Consider the following 19,894-nt stretch of genomic DNA (forward strand, 5'->3'; position numbering starts at 1 on the left):
TGTCCAGGCCCCAAGACCCATTGTCTGAGAGAATAAAAGCCCAAACAGGGCCCCCTAAGCTTGGTTCCCCTCAGCACCATCACCTCCTTCTCATCCACCCTCCCCCCAACCCACAGCCTTCAACCCCACCTCCAGCAAATCCCAGAGGCAGATGGTTCCAGTGCAAACAAATGTAGATACCAAGGTCCCCCAAGGGCTTGGATCCCACCACAAAGATTTGAATTCAGATGTTTATCTGATTAGGCGGGTCTCCCGGATTTGGTGATTCCGCCTTCCAGCTGTGTGTCCTTGAAAAAGTTAGTTAGCTTCTCTGAGCTTCCGTTTCCTCCTCTGTAAAATGGAGGAGGACAAAAATACAATAAGATCATTCAAAGTGATTAGCTGCAGTCCTGACACAGAGTAAACCCTTAAATGTTAATTGTAAGGATTAGGTCAAAGGGGGAAAAAAAATCCAGCATTTTCACACCAAAAATATTCAGGTGATTCAGACAAGGGTTTGGAGAGCAAGCCTGTTCATCTTTGATATCTGCCTAACTGAACTGAAATATGAATTACTGTTTGATGATTTCAAAATAAATAAGGAACCAGATTCTTCTAGGAAAATGGATTTTGTCATCCGTGTCACAGAGGAGGAAGCAGGCTCGAGTGGCGGATTCGCAACAGGTGGGGACAAATGGGTGTGCTTCCCACTTTCCAGCTGCTTGACTTCATGCCTCAGTTTCCTCGTTTGTAATGTAGCATTGGCCATACAGGGCTGTTGCCACACCAAATGAGCAGTTCCAGGTGCGGCCACTGGGCCACCCCTGGCCTGGCAATGTTAGCAAGTAAGTGGGGACCTCACTTAAGGAGGCAGAGAAAAGAGAGCAGTTACTGCACTGCTAAATAGGAATGGGCGAGAAGAGGGAGACTCAATCCACTGAGGCACTTGCTGCCCAGGAGGGTGGCAGACGGGTAAGTTATTAACTCCTGTATGTTAAGAGACCATTAAGTCAATGTGGGGACAGGTGGAGGGAGAAATTAACAAATGATAGTCAGAAAGGCCAAGCCTGACACAGTTTGGTGACAGCCAACAAGAGGCCTGGGGGATCACAGGACAGAAAACCCGGGAAACTCGGCCTGGGATCTGAAAGGGTACCCACCCTGCTGTTTCGGAGACAAAGTGAGAAGGCGGACCAAAGAAGGCAAGAGGCTGACTTAACAAAAAGTCACCCGGTAGATCCTTTTTAAAGACTGGATTTATGGGGGCGCCTGGGTGGCTCAGTCGGTTGGGTGTCTTGACTTCGACTCAGGTCATCATCTCATGGCTCGTGAGTTCGAGCCCTGAGTCGGGTTCTGTGTTGACAGCTTGGAGCCTGCAGCCTGCTTCAGATTCTGTGTCTCTCCTTCTCTCTCTGCCCTTCCTCCACTAGGGCTCTGTCTCTCTCTCAAAAATAAATAAACTTTAGGGGTGCCTGGGTGGCTCGGTCGGTTGAGCGTCCGACTTCGGCTCAGGTCATGATCTCTCAGTCTGTGAGTTCGAGCCCTGTGTCGGGCTCTGTGCTGACGGCTCGGAGCCTGGAGCCTGCTTCGGATTCTGTGTCTCCCTCTCTCTCTGCCCCTCCCCCGCTCATGCTCTGTCTCTCTGTCAAAAATAAATAAACATTAAAAACATTTTTTTTAATTAACTTTAAAAATAAAAATAAAAAAATAAAGATTAGATTTATGGCTTTTCAAATAAAAGCCACCTAAACACTTTTTTAAAGAACATTAAATGTTTGCTGATCTTTGCCCAGAGGCTTGAGCACCTGACCTGGCGAAGTTCATCCCCCTGAGTCAAAATGAGGTCTGGGAGGATGAAGATACTTCTATGGAACACGCCTGGGGGCAGGGCCTCACTACAGGGTGGGTGGAGGTCTTACTCCCAGAAATAGCTTCCCAGCCCCGCCCCCTCTCCTCCCTTCCCTGGGTCAGAGGTACTGGGGGGAAGGGTTTGAATCCCACATATCTACCCTCTGAGCCTCAGTCTTAACAGCAAAGCAGCAGGAGGTGGGGAGGTGAGGATCAGAGATAATGTTGAAGGTACAGACACCCAGCGGGCACTCACAAAATGCAAACCCACACAGGGCACATTTCTGAGCTCCTCCAAAAGGCAAGGACCAGGGGGCCCGTGGTTACTCCCAGGAAGGAGGGCTCCCGCTTGTTCATCTTGTATCCCCAGAGCACTTGTGGACGCCTAGAATCTCACGTCTAGGCAGCTGCCTCCAGAGTCCCTGTATTTAACCACGAGGCTTCTCGGCCTCCCACACTGCCCTCCAGCTCAGTCACGTGGACTTGGAGATCTGTGCTGCCACCATGGTGCCTGCCCATCATGGCCGGGTCTTGGCACCGAGGAAAGGGGACGCAACAGAGTCATGGGTTCAGAGCGCAAGATGGCGTTTCTTGTCTGTGGAGTGACACCAGAGCACAGGGCTGTTGGGAGCATTAGGTGAGCCGGTACTTGTCCAGGGAGTCCCTTCCTGAGGGAGCTGCATTAATCTGTACCCTGGAGCACCCAGGGCTGCCTGTCCCCAAGGAGATAGGCCCCAGGCCCAGCTATCTGCGTCCTGACAGGCTGATGGTGGCACCCCTAGACCTCTAGAGCCCTTAGATTCTCCCCGGGGACCACTAGAGCTGGAAGAAAACCCCTACGTGTAGCCACAGAAGGATGTCCACGTGTCCCACGTTCCTACTGCCAGCCTCCTGAGGGCTGGCCCAAGCCTCATGCAGTCATTCAGATGAGATCTGAGCCCTCCTTCCAAGGCCTCACAGCACCTTCCTCAGAAACTGCAAACTCACAAGGCAGGCAGGTCATGTCAGTGAGGCAGGTGGGTGTGAGGGAGAAGGCAGTCGTGAGGACTGTGGTAACATGGACAGAGCAGCGGCTAATCCACTCCAGCCACAGTGGCCAGGCAGGAATGTGGGCCCGTGCGGCCACATCTGATCTCTCAAGAGAAGTAAAATGAAATCACTTGGCTGAACAACAACAACAACTACTCAATCAATGTTTTTAAATCACCGCAGGAGTCACTGAGCTGCCACAGCTGTCCCCTGCCACCTTTGGAGGGCAGCCTGTGCCAGACCTGCCATTACCTGGGCCATAAATATTTGAAGGCCAATTGATTGAATTAGACCCATTCCAAGTCTTGGAGAAGTCAGGCGTCTTGGCTTACAGATAAGGAAACTGAGGCTCAGAGAGGGGAAGTGAGTTGCCCAAGGTCACACTGGTAGTTAGTATATCAAGTCTGCCCTCCTGAGATGAGGATCTTTTTCTACTAATCCACACCCCCTGCATCCTCCCTCAACAATTCTTTTCAAAAAATAGATACACTCTACAGATGCACTCCCTTCTCTGGGCCTCAGTCTCTTTGGTCTGCAAAGCAGCCAGCTGACTGCGTCAGCTTCTAAACACCTTCCAGCTCTGAAATCCCAGGCATCTATGAGGTATCCTCACTGGTCAGTACTTTGTGGCCTCAGATGAATATAAAATAATAATAATAATGGGGAAGACAAGTCCACATTAGCTGGGAAGGAACACTACAATTTTTAGGGAAACCTAACTCCTGGTTACTGGAATTCAGAAAGAACAAGGGTAATACTCAGGCAGTTTAACCACCATCCGACAGTTAAACAAAAACACATCTGGTTTAACTTCATGTTCCTCTCTCCTCCCCCAACCCCCTACCCTCATCTCAAATTTTACCCCTTAATTTGAGAAGTCAAATTAAATGCAAACAATTGATTTCATGCCACAGTGAGGTTGAGAATTTCAGCATGGAAAACTTTAAGCAGGAACTTTTTCTGGGAGCAATTATGAAATGTTGGGGGGTGGGATGGGGAGGTGGAAAACGTAGAGACTACTCTTAAATGTTCTTGGGACAGTGAACGTTCTACAAAAGTTGTTGAGGGCCGGCTGTGAACCCAACACTCAGAGAGGCCAAGTGACTTGCCTCAGGTCACACAGCTAGGACTGGAAACCAAAATGCCAACCCCAAAGCCAGTATTTTCCCTGCTCTCTAGGCCTCTTAACCTAAACAGGGCCTTCCCTCTGGCCCTTATGGACCATCTGCCAGTGATGAAGGAAAATGCCCTGGGAATAGAACTCCTAAGCCACCAACACTTAGCCCAGTGTTGGAAAACCATTTATGATCTTGCTGGCCCCTCATAGCAGCTGCAAAGTACATATTACTAACCCACATTGCCGATGATTTCTTCATCTGAGATTCAGAGAGGGAAAGTGATTCGTTCCGGGTCACAAAGAACTGCTGGGAATGAACCTCTCATCTACTGCCCCCAGCTGCCCTCTAAATGTCAGGATACCTCTAGAAGGAAAAAAAAAAAAGGAAGCCATGCTTCTTAGCCTAGCTCCAGCCTGCCTGTGACTACGTTGCCCTGGGAAGCTTAGTCAGCATTCCTGTGGCCACGCAGGAAGATTTCTGAGCACTGGTCCTCAGCCCAGCTTGCTCACTCTCTCCGCAAAGCTCTCGGAGCTCTGGGATTTGTATTAATAACTTCAGTCGGACCTATTTCAAGGTGAGAACTCTGAGCTGTGCTGCTGGGTCCTACTCCTGGATTAGGAAGGCCCCATCCCCAGAGATGGGTACGACACGGAGATCACCAGACTTGGAATTTTAGCCACCTGGGCCCTCACCCCCACTTCCCAGGTAACATCTGTGTGTCCTTGGACAAATCCCTTCCTCTCTCTAAGACCAGTGTCTTCATCGGTAAATCGAGGACAGCATCTAGCTTGCAGGGAATGTCAGATAAGTCAGCCAAGGGACAGGCAGGACTTGAGCTTGGTTTCACCCCAGTTCCAAGCTGGGACACAGCGAGGCACAAGAACAGGCAGAGGGCGGGGCGCAATGCGTGATGACAGCTCCAAACCTGTGCCCGGCACAAAGCTCCAGGCTGCTGAGCCAGGCTGTATCTCAGAAGGTAGTGAGGGCATCATGCCATCCTATGGGGCAGCCAATCAGAGAATGGGTTGAGCCGAGGCGAAGGTGGGTGGCCAGGGTTCAGGGGTAGTGACATAACCTCACACCCAGGGTCAGAGTTGCATTTTTTGCTGAGATTAGAGCTGATCATAGTCAATATTTTCTTTAAGTACAGGCACTAGCTAAACACCTTGCATGCATTAATCATGTATAGACCTCACCATCAGTAGGTACCGGTTTGTTGTTTTTTAATATTTTTGAGAGAGAAAGAGAAGAGAGCTCACACGCACGAGCAGGGTAGGTAGGAGCAGAGAGAGGGGAGCAGACAGGATCCAAGAGAGCTCTGCACCGACAGCAAAGAGCCCAATACGGGGCTCAAATTCACAAACCGTGAGATCATGATCTGAGCCGGATCTGAGCCCAAGTGGGACCCTTAACTGACTGAGCCACTCAGATGCCTCAAATTACAGTAGGTACTGTTTATCGATGTCCTCAGCTTCAAGGAGGACACTGAAGCACAGCAGGGGACAGAACCTGTCTCAGGTCACACAGCTAGGTTGCTTTTTCTGTTAGAGAGAATTAAATGTTGGCCAATCAATTTTTTTAAATTTGTTTAACATTCATTCATTTTTGAGAGACAGAGAGAGACAGAGTGTGAGTGGGGGAGGGGCAGAGAGAGACAGAGACACAGAATCTGAAGCAGGCTCCGGGCTCTGAGCTGTCAGCACAGAGCCCGACGGGGCTTGAACTCACAGACCACAAGATTGGGACCTGAGCTGAAGTCAGACGCTTAACCAACTGAGCCATCCAGGAGCCCCCAATTAAAAAAAAAAATTAAGTTTGGGGCACCTGGGGGGCTCAGTTGGTTGGGCATCAAACTTAGGCTCAGGTCATTATCTCACGGCTCGTGGGTGGAGCCCCACATCGGACCCTGTGCTGACAGCTCAGAGCCTGGAGCCTACTTCAGATCCTGTGTCTCCCTCTCTGACCCTCCTCTGCTCGCACTGCCTCTCTCAAAAAAAAACTTTAAAAAAAATGTTTAACGTTTTTTAAAGTTTATTTTATTTATTTTGAGAGAGAAAGAGCACACGGGAGGAGCAAAGGGAGAAAGAGAGAATCCCAAGCAGGCTCTGAACTGTCAGTACAGAAGCCAATATGGGGCTCAAACTCATGAACCGTGAGATCATGATCTGAGCCAAAGAATTAGGCCCTGAACCGACTGAGGCACCCAGGAGCTCCTTGGCCAATCAACTTTATACATGTTATTGCATTTTAATTTTTATTTTTATTTGAGAGCAAGAGACAGAGAGAGAAAGTGGGGGAGAGGGCCAGAGGGAGGGGGAGGGGAGGGGGGAGGGAGAGGGAGAGAGGGAGAGAGACGGGGGGGAGAGAGAGAGAGAGAGAGAGAGAGAGAGAGAGAGAGAGCAGAGAAAGAGAGACAGAGAATCCCAAGCAGACTATACACTCAGCACAGAACCTGAGGCAGGGCTCAAACCCACAACCCTGGGATCATGACCTAAGCCGAAATCCAGTCAGATGCTCAACCAACTGAGTCACCCAGGAGCCCCTGTATTACTGCATTTTCATCTTCTCTCTTGTGAATTACTTGATTGCGATTCTATGGGAATGTCGGAATATCAGCTCCACGAAGAGGGCTTTTGTCTGTTCTCTCCTGCTCCATTGCCAGCACCTAGAACAGGGCTTGGCACAAAGCTTAATAAGTATTTGTTGAATAAAGATAGCATTGTTTTCTGGCCTCAGTTCAGTTTTATTCCTCACAAGAGTCTTAGGAGAGAGACATACTCCCATTTTACAGGGGGTGACACGGACACAGAGCCTGTCTCACTCCAGGGGCTGGGAAGTTGGGAAGCTGTGTCCAGGGACCTCTTCTGCCTAGGGACTTCAGAGGCACGAAGTTCAGGGAGAAAAAAAGAGACAGAGGGACAAGATGGGCAGGGGCAGGGAGCAGTAGAGTGGGTGGAGAGAGGACAACACAGGTGGGGAGGGCTGGACATTTGGAGAAGGCAGGTCTGGAGGGTGGGAAGGGAAGGAGCCTTGGAACTCTGAGTTCAAATCCTGGTGTCCTCACTTGCTTAGTTTCTGTAAGCCTCAGTCTCCCCATGTGTAAACCAAATGGTGCACGTGAAGGGCTGGGGCAGGCCTGGCACACATCAGGCCCTCAATGCAGTCTCTGGCATCTTCACTAAGTCAAGGAGCCAACCCTTGCCTCCTTGGGAAACCTGCCCACCTGTACAAGTTTTCCCCAGGGCTCAAAAGCCCTTTCTGGCCTCAGAATCAGAAGCTTCTTTTGATCTCCAGCGTTTTCCTCCTCCACCCAGAGGTCTTTGTAAAGGCCCCCCTCCCCCAACCCCATTATGTGTTAGAAAAGGGTCAGAAGGGACAATGATGGGGCTTTTCTCAGCTTCCTCCCCCACCATTGTGACCATGCATTTAACCTAAACTGGGCATGGGAATCAGCCTTGGGCAACCCACTTACCTGTGGGCAGCCAGAGGTGAGGGGTAGGCTCCCTCTGCTTCCAGGGGTCCAGGGCTTTGCCCCCCCCCCTCCCCGCTGCTGTGGCCACCCCAACTCCCAGCAAACACTCACAGGCCAGTTGTCCCCTCTCCCCTCCCCCGCCACCACGCGGCTCTGGGACCCCAGAGCCTCCCTCCCTCTGCTCATTCCAGCTTTGCCCCAAACTACTTTGGACCCCACGTGGACACACCAGCCTCCTCCCCAAGCGTCTGAGCGTGATCTAGAGGTTCCTAGGTGGGAGGCATGAAAAGACACCAGGCAGGGTGCTGGGGTTGGCAGCCTGAGTCTCTGGATCTCCCACCAGGTGGGTATCATCAGGGCAGCTCGGTCACGGGACACCGGGGAGAGGCGTGAAGACAGGTGTAGGTCCCAGGCAGAGACCTAGGAGGCAGGAGACCCTAGGACTGCAGCGGCGGTCCCGAGCGCGGTCCCCTTAGCTCGCGGTCCCCGTGGGCGCCACGTCCAACCTCCAGCCTGGCCCAGCGCGCTGCCGAGAGCCTCGGATGTGCACGAGTTCGGGAGCGGGACAGGTGGCTGAGGGTCGCGAACGGGCCGCCCTGGGTGGTGTGCAGGCGCGGAGGTCCGCGCTCTGACATTTCTATCCCTTCTCGCCGCCGGTCCCGGACGAAGGGAGGATGTGGGAGGGGCCCGGGTCGACCACGTCCCCAGGGATCCCGGAGAGCCGGGGGATGGCATCGGGTCCTTACCTGAGCACAGTTCGTGGGCGAAGGTCTGTCCTGGCACAAGTGACGTGGGGCCGGTGCGCTGGGACCGAGGGCCCGGAGTGGCGGGAGCGCGACGCTGCCGGGGCCACCTCCCCCGCGGGCTTATAAAGGCGGCCGCGGGGCCGGGAGGGAGGCCAGGGCAGCCCTCCCCCGCGCCCGCCCCCGCCCCCTCCCCCGGCCCGGGCCCGGTCCTCCCCGCCCCGCCCCCCGCCGGAGTTGTGTTGGCTGACCTGGCAGCGCGGCCAGGGCGCCCCCTGCCGGGAGACGGGGCGCCCCAGCTCCGTCGGGCTCCTCGGCCCGCGGGGGAGGGACGGCGGGGGGGCCCCAGCTGCCGGCTTGTTCCACCGCCCCCTCCCCTCCCCGCTCTCTCGGTCCCTGTCCTCCTCCCGCCGGGGCCTTCTCTGCCTCCCTCTCTGCGAGGTCTGGCGGATTCAGGTCTCTGCGCGCGCGTAGCCCAGTTGTCTTTATCTTTGGTTCTAACTTCGTTCTGTGTCTCTTGTGGGTCTTTCTCCTACCCTCTGTCTTTCTGCCCTTCTCTGTGTGTCTGTCTGTGTCTGTCTACCTTTCTTCGGGTCTCTCCATATCTCTATTCGTCTTTATGCACGTGTCCTCTGTCTCAGACGGCTAACACTCTTCCCGGCTAGCTCTCTTCCCTGCCCTTGGGTTCTCTCCTCGGCTAGGGCCACAGGAAGCAGAGGGTGACCTAGGAGGGGTGGCTTCCAGAGGGGAGCCTCCGCTAAACAGGGGCTGTTACCTCTTTTCTCCTGAGAGGGAAAGGGCCAGCCAGGGTCCATGCTGACTTGTCCCAGACAGATTCCCAGCCACTAGCCTCCTGGGTGACAGAGGAGTGAACCACACTTCCCAAGAAAAGGAGTCAGACATCCCTGGTTCAAGACTCCACCCTGGTGACCTTGGACAAGTCACTTGGCCCCTATGGATCCCCCTGTTCCATAGCCACTGTATTCCCTGGCTTCCCTCACCACTTGCTGGGAGAGTCATATGAGAGAGTAGTTGAAAAGCGCACAGGAAACTCTAAAATTCTAGATGAATGTGAGGGGGGTGGACAGGAGTAGATCCCAGCACTATAGGCCTCGTCCCCTACTCCCCAGTGACCAGCCCCATGAGCAGGGGGGATCTGCCTCCTTTCCCTGAGAACCAGACTGAGTTTGAATTCTCCTGACAATGTTCTGCCAAGTCTCCCAGCAATGTCTGAATGCGTTCAGTGACAAAGACCTGACTGCCTCCCGAGAAAAGGGTATTTTCGGTGGCCTTTAGGGCTGCCTGGAGCAATCTGTGCCTCTAACCCACAAAAGCCAGTTGGAGATTTGAAGGCACGGACGTTGGGTCCCCCAGATCTCTGCCATCCTCAATATCTAAGCCCAATCTTCCTGCAGCCACCTTGTCCTAAAAGTGAGAAGGGGGTCAAGTCTAGAGCAGAGGGGAGATGGTGTCAGCACCAGCAGAACCCAATACCAGCCCAGAACTCTCTGACCTGCTCCATGGCAGCTCAGGGCCAGGCATCTTGCATGTATTATTTCCCAACAATCCCATTTTACAGAAGAGAAAACAGAGTCCCAGAAAGAGTACATGACTTGCCAGTAAGACTGGAGCCAGAAGTGGGACCTGGCACCAGAAACCAAGAATGTCTTTGCATTTGTTTTGGCTTTCTGTATTTTTAACAATTGATATTGTTTCTTCATTTACAGGAGTAATACAAGGTTTCTTTAGCAGAGGAGAGGGGTGGCGAGAGAGAAAGAGAGAATGAATCCCAAGCAGGCTCCATGCTCAGCTCAGAGCCTGATGCAGGGCTCGATCCCACAACCCTGGGATCATGACTTGAGCCAAAATCAAGAGCCGGACTCTCAACTGACTGAGCCACCCAGGTGCCATGCACACCCCTTTTCTTTTTCAAGAGCATTATTTATATATTTAATGGCTTAGGTTATTACAGCAAAAATCATGGATGTGGTAAATGAGTGAAGTTTAGGAAATACACGTTTGTATAAGACATTGTGGCTGAAAACATCCAGAACTGACCAGAAGCTAAGAAGGCCTCTGTCATTGCTTACAAACTCCAAGGAAGGGTTTAGGGATAGGAAGAGGCTTGAGATGGTGTCATCATCAGTGAGCCAGGGGAAAATCCCCAGGCATGGTAAGTGTGCCTGTCACAGCGTAGACAGATGCTGGGAGGCTGAGCCAGCAGGAAGTTGGGGGAACTCTATTCCACCTGTCATGGGTCCCCAGCACCAACCCCTGACTTCTGATCTCCCCAAAGCTATGAGGGATAGGATCTTCTGGGTGCACCACATGGCCAGCTTGGGGCCCCTGTGTCTGGATGATTTTCCCCAAGGTACTATCCCACTTTGGGAGTCCACTGAGAGGAACCACTGCCTGGGCAACCCCACCTCCTTCCTGCCTTACCTCTCCTAGCCTGCTCCTGGGCTCTGTCCCACAAGGAAATTCAACTGAAGCAGGGGCAGGGGGCACCCAGCAGCCACTGCTGCCCATGCTCCCTGGGTACCTCCCTTCCCGGTGCTGTCAGTGAAGCAGGAAGGAGGCCTGGATGGGAAACCAGGATCCCCACCTTCCGGCTCTGCCCTAGCTTTCTGGGGGAGCTGAGAAAGTCACTTTCCCTGCCTAGGCTCAGATGCCCTCTGCCTGGATGGACTGACAATATCTAAATCCAGAGGGAGTCCAGGATTCTGAGACCACTTGGCTGGTAGAAAGCAATTCATTATATTAGGTTTCTCTACGTCTACACATCCCCTGTCTCTGGAGCTCTGTTTCCTTATTGGAAAAGTAAGCAACTTGGACTGCCTGACCTCCAAGTCCCCTTTGCCCAAAGAACTAATGATCTAATGAGTCTCACAACACTTTTATATGGTGGACAGGGCAGGCATTTATAGTCCCCACAAGAGATGAGGAAACTGAAGTCCAAAGATGTTATTTACTTAAAGGTCAGGGTCGAGGTACCTGGGTGGCTCAGTCGGTTAAAGTGTCCAACTTCGGCTTAGGTCATGATCTGACAGTTCGTGAGTTCGAACCCTACATCGGGCTGTCTGCTGTCAGCACAGAGACCACTTCAGATCCTCTATCCTCCTCTCTCTCTCTGCCCCTCTCGAAAATAAATAAACATTAAAAAAAATTTTTTTAATTAAAAAATAAAGGTCAGGGTCAAAGCTGGGGCTTCTACTTTTTTCTACTCATCTATTTACTCCATATTTATTAAGAACATGCGATGAGCCCCCTGCTTTTAACAAGGCCTGAAGTTTACCAGGCCTTAGAAGCCAGGTTTGAGATGAGAAGGCCAGGAGGTCCAGAGTTCTAATTCTGACTTCCACTGCCCCTTGGGGAGCCTCCTTCACTGGGAAATGCTGAGATGGAGAGCACTGGTGGCTCAGGCCCTGGATGGAGAGAGAGGAAGGAGAAGGGACAGAGAGAAAAGAGACAAAACTCTGAGGTCTGTTTCCAGGGGTTGGTGGGGGGAGAGGGGGCAGTGAGGAGTGGGCTCTGACCTGGGGCTGGGGAAAGACTGCCTGAAATCTAGGTGGATATTTTTTTTAGCTTTTTTTTTTTTTTAAAGTTTGTTTGTTTGTTTGTTTGTTTGTTTAGAGAGCACACGAGCAGGGAAGGGGCAGAGAGAGGGGGAGAAAGAGAACCCCAAGCAGGCTCTGTACCACCGGTGCAGACCCCGTCTCAGGGCTAGATCTCACAAACCACCAGATCATGACCTGAGCCAAAACCAAGAGTCCAGCGCCTAACGGACTGAGCCATCCCGGAGCCCCTCTAGGTTGACATTTAAGGGCGCTGGGCTCTGGAAATGCTTTGTCTATTCTGACCCCTGTATTCAAAGGATCATTCCATCTCAAGCCCAGGCATAACCAAAGTTTCAGCCACTTGTGTCCCGGTACCACTTTCAGCCCCACCTTCAGCTCCATAGAACAATGAACTGAAAGGCTCTGGAAGACTAAGGAGAAGACGGTTTCGTTCGACCAACATGACGCCCAACAGTACTGAACACTGACTTCGTGACAGGCCCTGGTCTACGTGCTTTGCACCTGTTAACCTATCTGATCCTCACAACAACCCTACAAAGTAGGACTTTTATTCCCACTTGACAGGTGAGGAAGCTCAGGCATACACAGGCTGTCATTTGCACAAGTGCCTGCCGGGCGGGTGTAAAACGCTATGTCCACTAAATCCGCAACGCTGAGGCTGCGTCATGAATGTCCTCCTCGCTTTTCAAAGGAGGAAGCTCTCAGCTCAGAGAAGCTTAACAATTTTATTCGTCCAACGGATGGATGACTGCTCCGTGCCAGGCACTCTTCTAGGGACTGGGGACACAAGTGAATAAAACAAAGATCTCTGTCCTTATGGAGTTGACATTCTAGTTAGGGAAGACAGATAATAAACATTATAAATATCTAAGTTATATGGTACATTAGACGATGTTAAGTGGGGGCGGGGGGGGCGCCTGGGTAGCTCAGTTGGTTAAGCGACCGACTCTTCACCTTGGCTCAGGTCATGATCTCATGTTTGTGAGTTCAACCTCTGCGTTGGGCTCCAAGCTGGCAGTGCAGAGCCTACTTGGGAGTCTCCCTCTCCTCTCTCTCTGCCCCTCCCCCTCCCTCAAAATAAATAAACATTTTTTAAAAAGAAATGTTAAGGAAGTGGATAAAGAGCTATAAGGAAGAACAAGAGTGCCTCCCGGGGGCAGATTGTGGCATTAAATAGGGTGTTGAAGGCCAAGAAGATAACACTGGAACAAAGATGAAAGGCAAGAGAGAGCCTGTCTGAGGACAACCAGTCAACGGAGAACCTGAGTTGCCTATGTCTCATGCCTGGGCTTTTGCGCTGTGTGTGACATGCCCTCCCGGACCAGTTCTACCCTCCAAGCCTCACACCAGCCTTGGCTTCGGCCCCAGGCCTAGGTTTACTCCCTAATCCTGCCCCAACCCCTGTCTGAATCCCATCTGAAGCCTAGCGCTTGCTCCAGTCCCCATCTTCTCTTAGTCCAATCTTTCAGGCAGTACTACCCCAAGGCGTCCCTTCACACGGACAACTCCATCCCCAGTCCGGGTCCCTCCCATCAGTCAGCTTTGCAGCTGGCGCTCAGTACCCTAAGAACTGGCCAGTCCCAGCTGCTCTTAAAGGGAGCCCTCCTCACAAAAGGGGAAGCCCGCTTGTGAGAAACCCCATTGTCCAGGGAACAATGTCCCCATTTTGTCCTTTATTTCTAAAAGGGCTTGCGAGCAGGCTCTGAGCTCTGAGCTCCCAGCTCTGAAAGGGAGCATGTTGCTTCCTATTCTCAGCCTCAGAGAAGCCCGTAGGCCAAAAGGAAGGACTAAGGCCATCTACTGGGGGTTGGATTCCAGAGGCCAGAGCAGATTCAGGCAGGCCTGGCCTTAGCAGTCCCGTGGCATTTCCAGAATGGAGGCAGGAGACAAGCCATCCCTAATAAGTAGAAGAAAAGCTGGCTGTACCCAGGATGGCAGGGGAGAGACCTTTTCCACTCTCCATCCTGCCCTAACACACCAGGTTTTCATCATCTCTGATAAAATCTTCCTTGAAGATTTGTCTGTCCTCCTGCCTGTGCCTCAGCCTATCTATGACCTCCCTGTCTTCCAACGGACACATCTGAGATGGTTCTCGGACATGTTCTCACTGGAGGTTGTACCACTTTGGCCCCTCACTTCCTGTTAGACACAGTCAGGGACCCGAGCATGCTTTAGGGTGTGGACAATGGCAGGCCGATATTGGTAGGTTGAGGTTTACTTTAGTGATATTCATAAAGGCTTAGTAGGTGTCTAATCTATTTGCTTTTAATCAAATACATATACTAGTAACCCAAGCCAGATGTGACTGCCACATCTTTGTTTCCAGAACATGGGCTGAGGATATCTATCTCCCGACGACTGGCCTTGGGTTCAGTGCATCCCCCTGCCCTTGCTTTCACCAATGACCTCTACCTTGACATGTCAAAGCCATGGCAGGGGTGGAGAGGTACCACTAGCTGGCCTCTTGACTCCCAGCAAAAGCAAAAGAGTAGGAGTTGGGCATCTTTGTCAGACAAAGAATGCCTAACAGGATATGCTTGTGAGGGACCTGAGGGGTGTTCAGTTTTATCTCCTGCCAAGGCTTTTACTTCCTGGCTCTGCTTACACCAAATACAGCTTGACGTAGAACATTCTGCTTTTCAACAGGAATCCTGAACTCACCGTCAACTTGGATTGCAGACCATGGGTATAAAGGGCTTCTCTTGGCAAAGCCCTCCTACTTCCTTCCCTCCTTTTAAACAGGCCTATGTCCACGGAGTCCTGTCTCTTGCAGAAATTAACTAATGACTACAAAAAATGAACACCTATTCCAAAATCCTGAGATTTCCCCACAAGTCTCCTTAAAGAGCAGCCTTATAGGCACCGGTTTGAATTCCAAGATTCAACAGACTACAGCACAACCAACTCCTTCACCTTCTATTTTAGACTTGCCAACATCTCAGCCAGGAGCCTGGGGTCCACCTGTGCCCCTCCTATCTCCTGAGCCCCACAAGCTCTGGGTCTATTACTCACAACCTCCCACTTCTGGTCCCAGTTTCTCTATCAGCTAGGAAGTTGTAACTAATAGAAAATCCAACTTCTCAGACGGGTTTTGAAAATAAAGGGAATTCTCTGGCAAACAAAAACAAAAAGTCTATGTTCAGAGAGGCTTTTCGCAGTGGCGCAGTGATGTAATCAGGACTTGGTTTTGCTCTGTTTTTCCATGTCTCAGCTCCTCTTCCTCCTTCTTGGCCCCACTCTCACTCAGGCCAATGTTAGCAAGTTACAGAAGTCTCCTTTAAGATATTTTTAAAAAGTAGAAATCTATCTCCTCACCCAAACAAACACAAATCTTAGGATTGACCCAATGTCCGTCATGGACTCCCTAACAAAGTCACCACAGTGATTGATTCCAGCCAATCCAGGCCCGCTGGTGGAGGTGGAATGGGATTCAGCTCACCCAGTCTGCTCTGAAGGAAGACGGGAGTGCGTGTTGGGGAGGCAGCTCACAAGCACCCCCACACACAATGGCTTTAGGACTCAGGCAAGTACTCACACTCTTGCATTTATGGATGACTTTGTACTTGCCAAAGCACTTAGAAGTAAATAATAATAAAAATATTTGATATGTGTAAAGTGTGATAGGTTTTCAAATATATGCTCATTTATGCTCATGCTAGAAAGTTTAAAGTTTAAATGCAAAAAGGAAAAATAAATGAAAATGGCCTGTAATCTTATCACACAGAAATATCCCATTTAACACCTCGGTATTTATCTTTCCAGATTTAAAAACAGAAGAGAACAAAACAAAAACTCTAAAAGCATGGGATCATAGGAGACAGACGGCAGGTCCCTGCTTTTCTCGTGTAACTTGTACACATGTTCCCAATCCCTCCCAGGTTCTTAAATCCTCTGGATGCCATTATTTCACTTTCTCCTCTGGATGGGGGTTATTACGATCCCCTTCTACAGACCATGAAACAGAGGCTGGCAGAACAAGTCAAGAGCAGGCAGCTGGCACACAATTCCTAGCCCCTAACCATGGTGCTTCACAGTCTCTGAGCGGGGGAGGAAGGGTGCGCTGCCGCTCTTTTACAAAGTGCCAGCAAGTGTTCCTGGAAGGTAAGACTAACCACATGCCATACCTCCGGGACAGTTCGGTCTCCTTTCCAGCCTCCTCGTTGGTGGTTCCAGAGGGCTCTGGGCATTCGGAGGAACGCCCGTGGTTTAATCTTTACCACCCCAAAGTGCAGTGTCATGGAAACCCAGGGACTCCAGACTCTTCCTCTACCTCGAAGGGTGGGGGTGGTGTTGGGGGTAGGGCAGAGGGCAAACACTTCACTTCAGCTGCCAACTCCCCCTGCTTGAGTTATGGGTGCAGGACTGGAATCAAAGCATGTGATACTTGGCCTCAGAAGGCCTGAGTCCCTACCTCCTAACAGCTTCTAGTTGAAAGGCTGTAGTGATGATCAGCCCACTCTGAATCAGACTACCTCGATTCAGACAGATCTGGCTTCACTGGCTACGTGACCCTGAGCAAGTGAGCTGTGTGACCTGAATTTCGTCTGCTGTGAAATGGGCATAGTAATACACACCACATGGCATTGTTGAGAAGCTGAAGACAAACTATATAAACACCTGGGAAGAGTGTATGATACCTAATAAGCATTTAATAAATATGAGCTATTACTGATTATTACTATTATTTTATTAGATATCTGTAATGAGGAGTCTAGTTGCAGGTAATAGAAAACCACTGCTGCAAGGAGGAATTTATTAAAAGGAAGTTTGTCCAAAGGAGCCAAAGGCAGGGAGGCTGCCAGGCCTCCAGAAGAAATTAGGAGCAGGGATTTGATCAATCACCAACCAGACCACTTCCCGTCTCTGAGTTTCTTTGCACCTGCTTCATTTCTCTCCCTGCAGACCCCCTGACTCCTCTTCCCAGTCTTTGCCTCAGGACCTGGCCTCCCCACGGCTGCCTACCAAAGTGCACATGGTACAGCAGTTTTGGGGTGGCCAGAGGAGGGAATCGGATTGGCCCAGTTGGGTCACATGTCCACTCCTGGGCCAATCAACTCTGGGCGGGGGTGGAGTCACACAGTGCCAAGATGGCAGCTCCCGAGGAAGTAGTTGGCTTAGCGCTGGGACAGGACACCCGGATGATGAGTTCCCTCCTCCTGGAAGCCACTGTTGCTGCTGCTCGGTTCTCGCAGCGAGAGGCCGAGCTCTCATCCCGACTTACGTAATGGGCCTGCTTGCAGTTTCCCTCCTCCTGGGGGAGGCCCGACCGCCCTACCCATTGCTCTTAGTAGCCACCACAGGACACCCCTGCACACGCACACACGCGCGCGCGCACACCTGGACACACTGCAGGTTCAGCCCAAACCTAGACTGGTCTGCTGACCCCATGGCCATGTGAACTAAGAAACTGAGGGGAGGGCAGTTGTCGATCAAGAGAGAGGCAACGTCAGATTCTCCTGGGGCGGGGCGCCTTGTGGAACCGAGTGGAAACAGGACGTGGAGCGGGCCAGCGGAGGGAGGAGGAGAGCACAGTCACTCAGGGAGAAACTGAGGTAAGAGCGACCTACTGCCCAAGGCCCTGAGCGAGTCCCCCAGGCTTCCGCTCTCCAGTCCCCACCTCCAGCGCAGGAGGCCTGGCAGAGCTTACTCTCCCGGGCTCGTGGAGATCCCTGGAATTTCCAGTTCCAGCCTCACAATTCCCTCTCACCCCGATTTTTGTTTTGTGTTACCAAAAATGCCCTACCCAGGAAAATTCACTTCCCCATTTCTCCTTAAAATGAGCCACAAATCATCCAACTTCCGCGTTTCTTCAGGGAGAGAAGGCACAACCAACCCACCCCCTTATTTCTCCTGGGCAAAGCCGGTGGGGGATGTGCGGGCATGTGCCCATGTGTGTGCCTAGAGCGTGCACCAGAACCACGGCCATTTAAGGATACTTCAATGCTGGTTCGCACCACAATACTCTTCTTGTCCCAGTATCACCTGATCTTCCCGGGGGGGAGGGGACAGAAAGCAACTTGCCCAAAATGGCCTGTAGAAATGAACAGTATGGCTTCCCACCCCAGAGCGTGGGCACTGCATTCCTGAGGGCAGCAGGGGAGGGTCCATGGGGTGGGGGGACCTTCTCCGGGCCTCAGAGTTGGGCCGGCCATGACACGTCAAAGCAGGACTGGAGTAAGGACTTTCAGGAAACTATTTCCACCACTGTCGGTGCTTCCGCATGTATATGCAGAAGCTGATACCGAAGCCACTGCCCGCCAGACAACCATTCACTGGGAGGGAGGGGGTCACAATGCCTGGGAGTGGCTCTACCTAGCTCCTCACCGTGCCTAAGAAGCTCAACCTAGACCCCCGTCCACCCTCTTCTTTCCTCCAGCAGATCTTTGATGAAGATTTATTCAGATTCAGTGAAGGTTTTTTTGTTTGGTTGGTTGGTTTTTGTTTGTTTTTCTAGCACCTACTGTGTGCTAGGACCTGTCCATAATTAAATTATACATGTACTTACTTAGTCCCTCTTTTTTTTTTTTTTTCTTTAAGTAGGCTCCAGGAGCAACACAGGGCTTGAAACTCATGACCCCAAGATCAAGAGTTGAGTTGTGGGGCGCCTGGGTGGCTCAGTTGGTTGGGCATCCGACTTCCGCTCAGGTCATGATCTCACAGCTCGTGAGTTTGAGCCCCGCGTCCGGCTCTGTGCTGACAGCTCAGAGCCTGGAGCCTGCTTCGGATTCTGTGTCTCCCTCTCTCTCTGCCCCTCCCCTGCTGGTGCTCTGTCTCTGTCTCTCAAAAATCAATAAACATTAAAAAAAAAAAAAAAAGAGTTGAGTTGCATGCTATGCTGGCTGAACCAGCCAGATGCCCCAAGTCCCTCCTTTTCAGGAGCCACCAGTAACTCTGAAATCTTAACTCCTGTATTTGTGAAATGACAAGGTTGAACAAGGCATGATCTTGGGCCCTGTCCTGTTCTGATAGACTAGGAATGAGGTATCTCATCAGTTGTGAGATCTGCATTATGGTAATGAATGGTAGGCTGTTTTCTTTTTTTTTTTTTTTTTTAAGATTTAAAATTTTTAAGTAATCCCTACACCAACATGGGGCTCCAACTCACAGCCCTGAGATCAAGAGTTACATGCTGTACTGACTGAGCCAGCCAGGTGCCCCTAAGACTATTTTATTTCTTAATCTTGACCTTTCTCTACACCTGTGGTTCCTGATCTCTCCAGGTCCCCAACACAGAGGGTGTGTATGGAGGAAACTCTGATTGCTTGCTGAGAATCCAGCTAATCCCAAATTCCTGACTGGCTGGCTAAAAGACTGATGTCAGACTGACTGTCACCTGACAGGTGGCATACCAACATTCTAATCCTGGGTGCAGCAGCAGTCCCTGGGCAGGGCTGTGTCATACTCCCATCCCAACCCACCCTCCCTTAGCAAGCAGTGGTTAGGCCCAGGACACCAGGAAAATAAAGGAATCTCCCCAAATCCAAACAAAAACCAAGAACAAAAGTTCATTTTGACAATCTTATTCAGAACTTTGCAATCAGTAAACTTAAAATACAGAGGTATAAACTAGTTTTAATTTTGGCATACCTGTTAGGTATATATTTGTGGTTTAATGTTATTTATACTTCTAATCTCACAAGAAGAGTTTGGTAAGGGACACTACAGCGCTTAGGCATCTAAAGGTCTAAAGTGGGGTCCTGGTGCCGGGAGTCAGGTCCCCAGCCTTGGGAGTGGTGGCCCCAAGCCATCACCTTTCTGTCTCTGATTGGAAGGACTTTCTGTTTTCTTATCACTGTCTCTTAAAATATCTTAAGACCATAGTTGCAAAACAAGGCAGTTTTGTTTATATTATTTTTTTCCCAGGGGGAGGGGTGGGAGGGAGGAAAACAGTCCCTAAAGAAAACAATAACAACGTTTCAATTATTTTTTTTTATCCCAAGCTGGTCCTTTGCCAGTTGATCCTAGACCAAAAGAAAAATCCTTTAATGTGGGGAAATAGGTTCTACTTACATAAATGGGTTAGTAAAAAGCTTAGGGCAGAAAGCCACCACCACGGGGTGGGGGTGAAAGCACCCGAGCTTAGCTAGCGAGATATTATAATGGGACCACGGGTAACTTGTTATATCA

At 51.0% G+C, this 19,894-nt stretch overlaps 1 protein-coding gene and 1 long non-coding RNA gene across 2 annotated transcripts in view; one reads left to right on the top strand and one right to left on the bottom strand.

The window, feature by feature from the left end:
- Positions 1 to 8,288, bottom strand: part of ALPL (alkaline phosphatase, biomineralization associated) — a 58,361-nt gene extending 50,073 nt beyond the window's left edge. Inside the window, exon 1 of the mRNA XM_049617876.1 lies at positions 8,193 to 8,288. The gene's annotated coding sequence lies outside the window, so the exon portion shown is untranslated. The remainder of the gene's footprint in view (positions 1 to 8,192) is intronic.
- On the top strand, positions 7,512 to 15,382 carry LOC125913004 (uncharacterized). Its single transcript, XR_007454894.1, has 2 exons — positions 7,512 to 7,789; positions 15,163 to 15,382. It is a non-coding gene; the product is annotated as an uncharacterized LOC125913004 (long non-coding RNA).
- Positions 15,383 to 19,894: the final 4,512 nt, after the last annotated feature.

The sequence above is a fragment of the Panthera uncia genome (assembly GCF_023721935.1).
Source record: "Panthera uncia isolate 11264 chromosome C1 unlocalized genomic scaffold, Puncia_PCG_1.0 HiC_scaffold_4, whole genome shotgun sequence".
Lineage (NCBI taxonomy): Eukaryota > Metazoa > Chordata > Mammalia > Carnivora > Felidae > Panthera > Panthera uncia.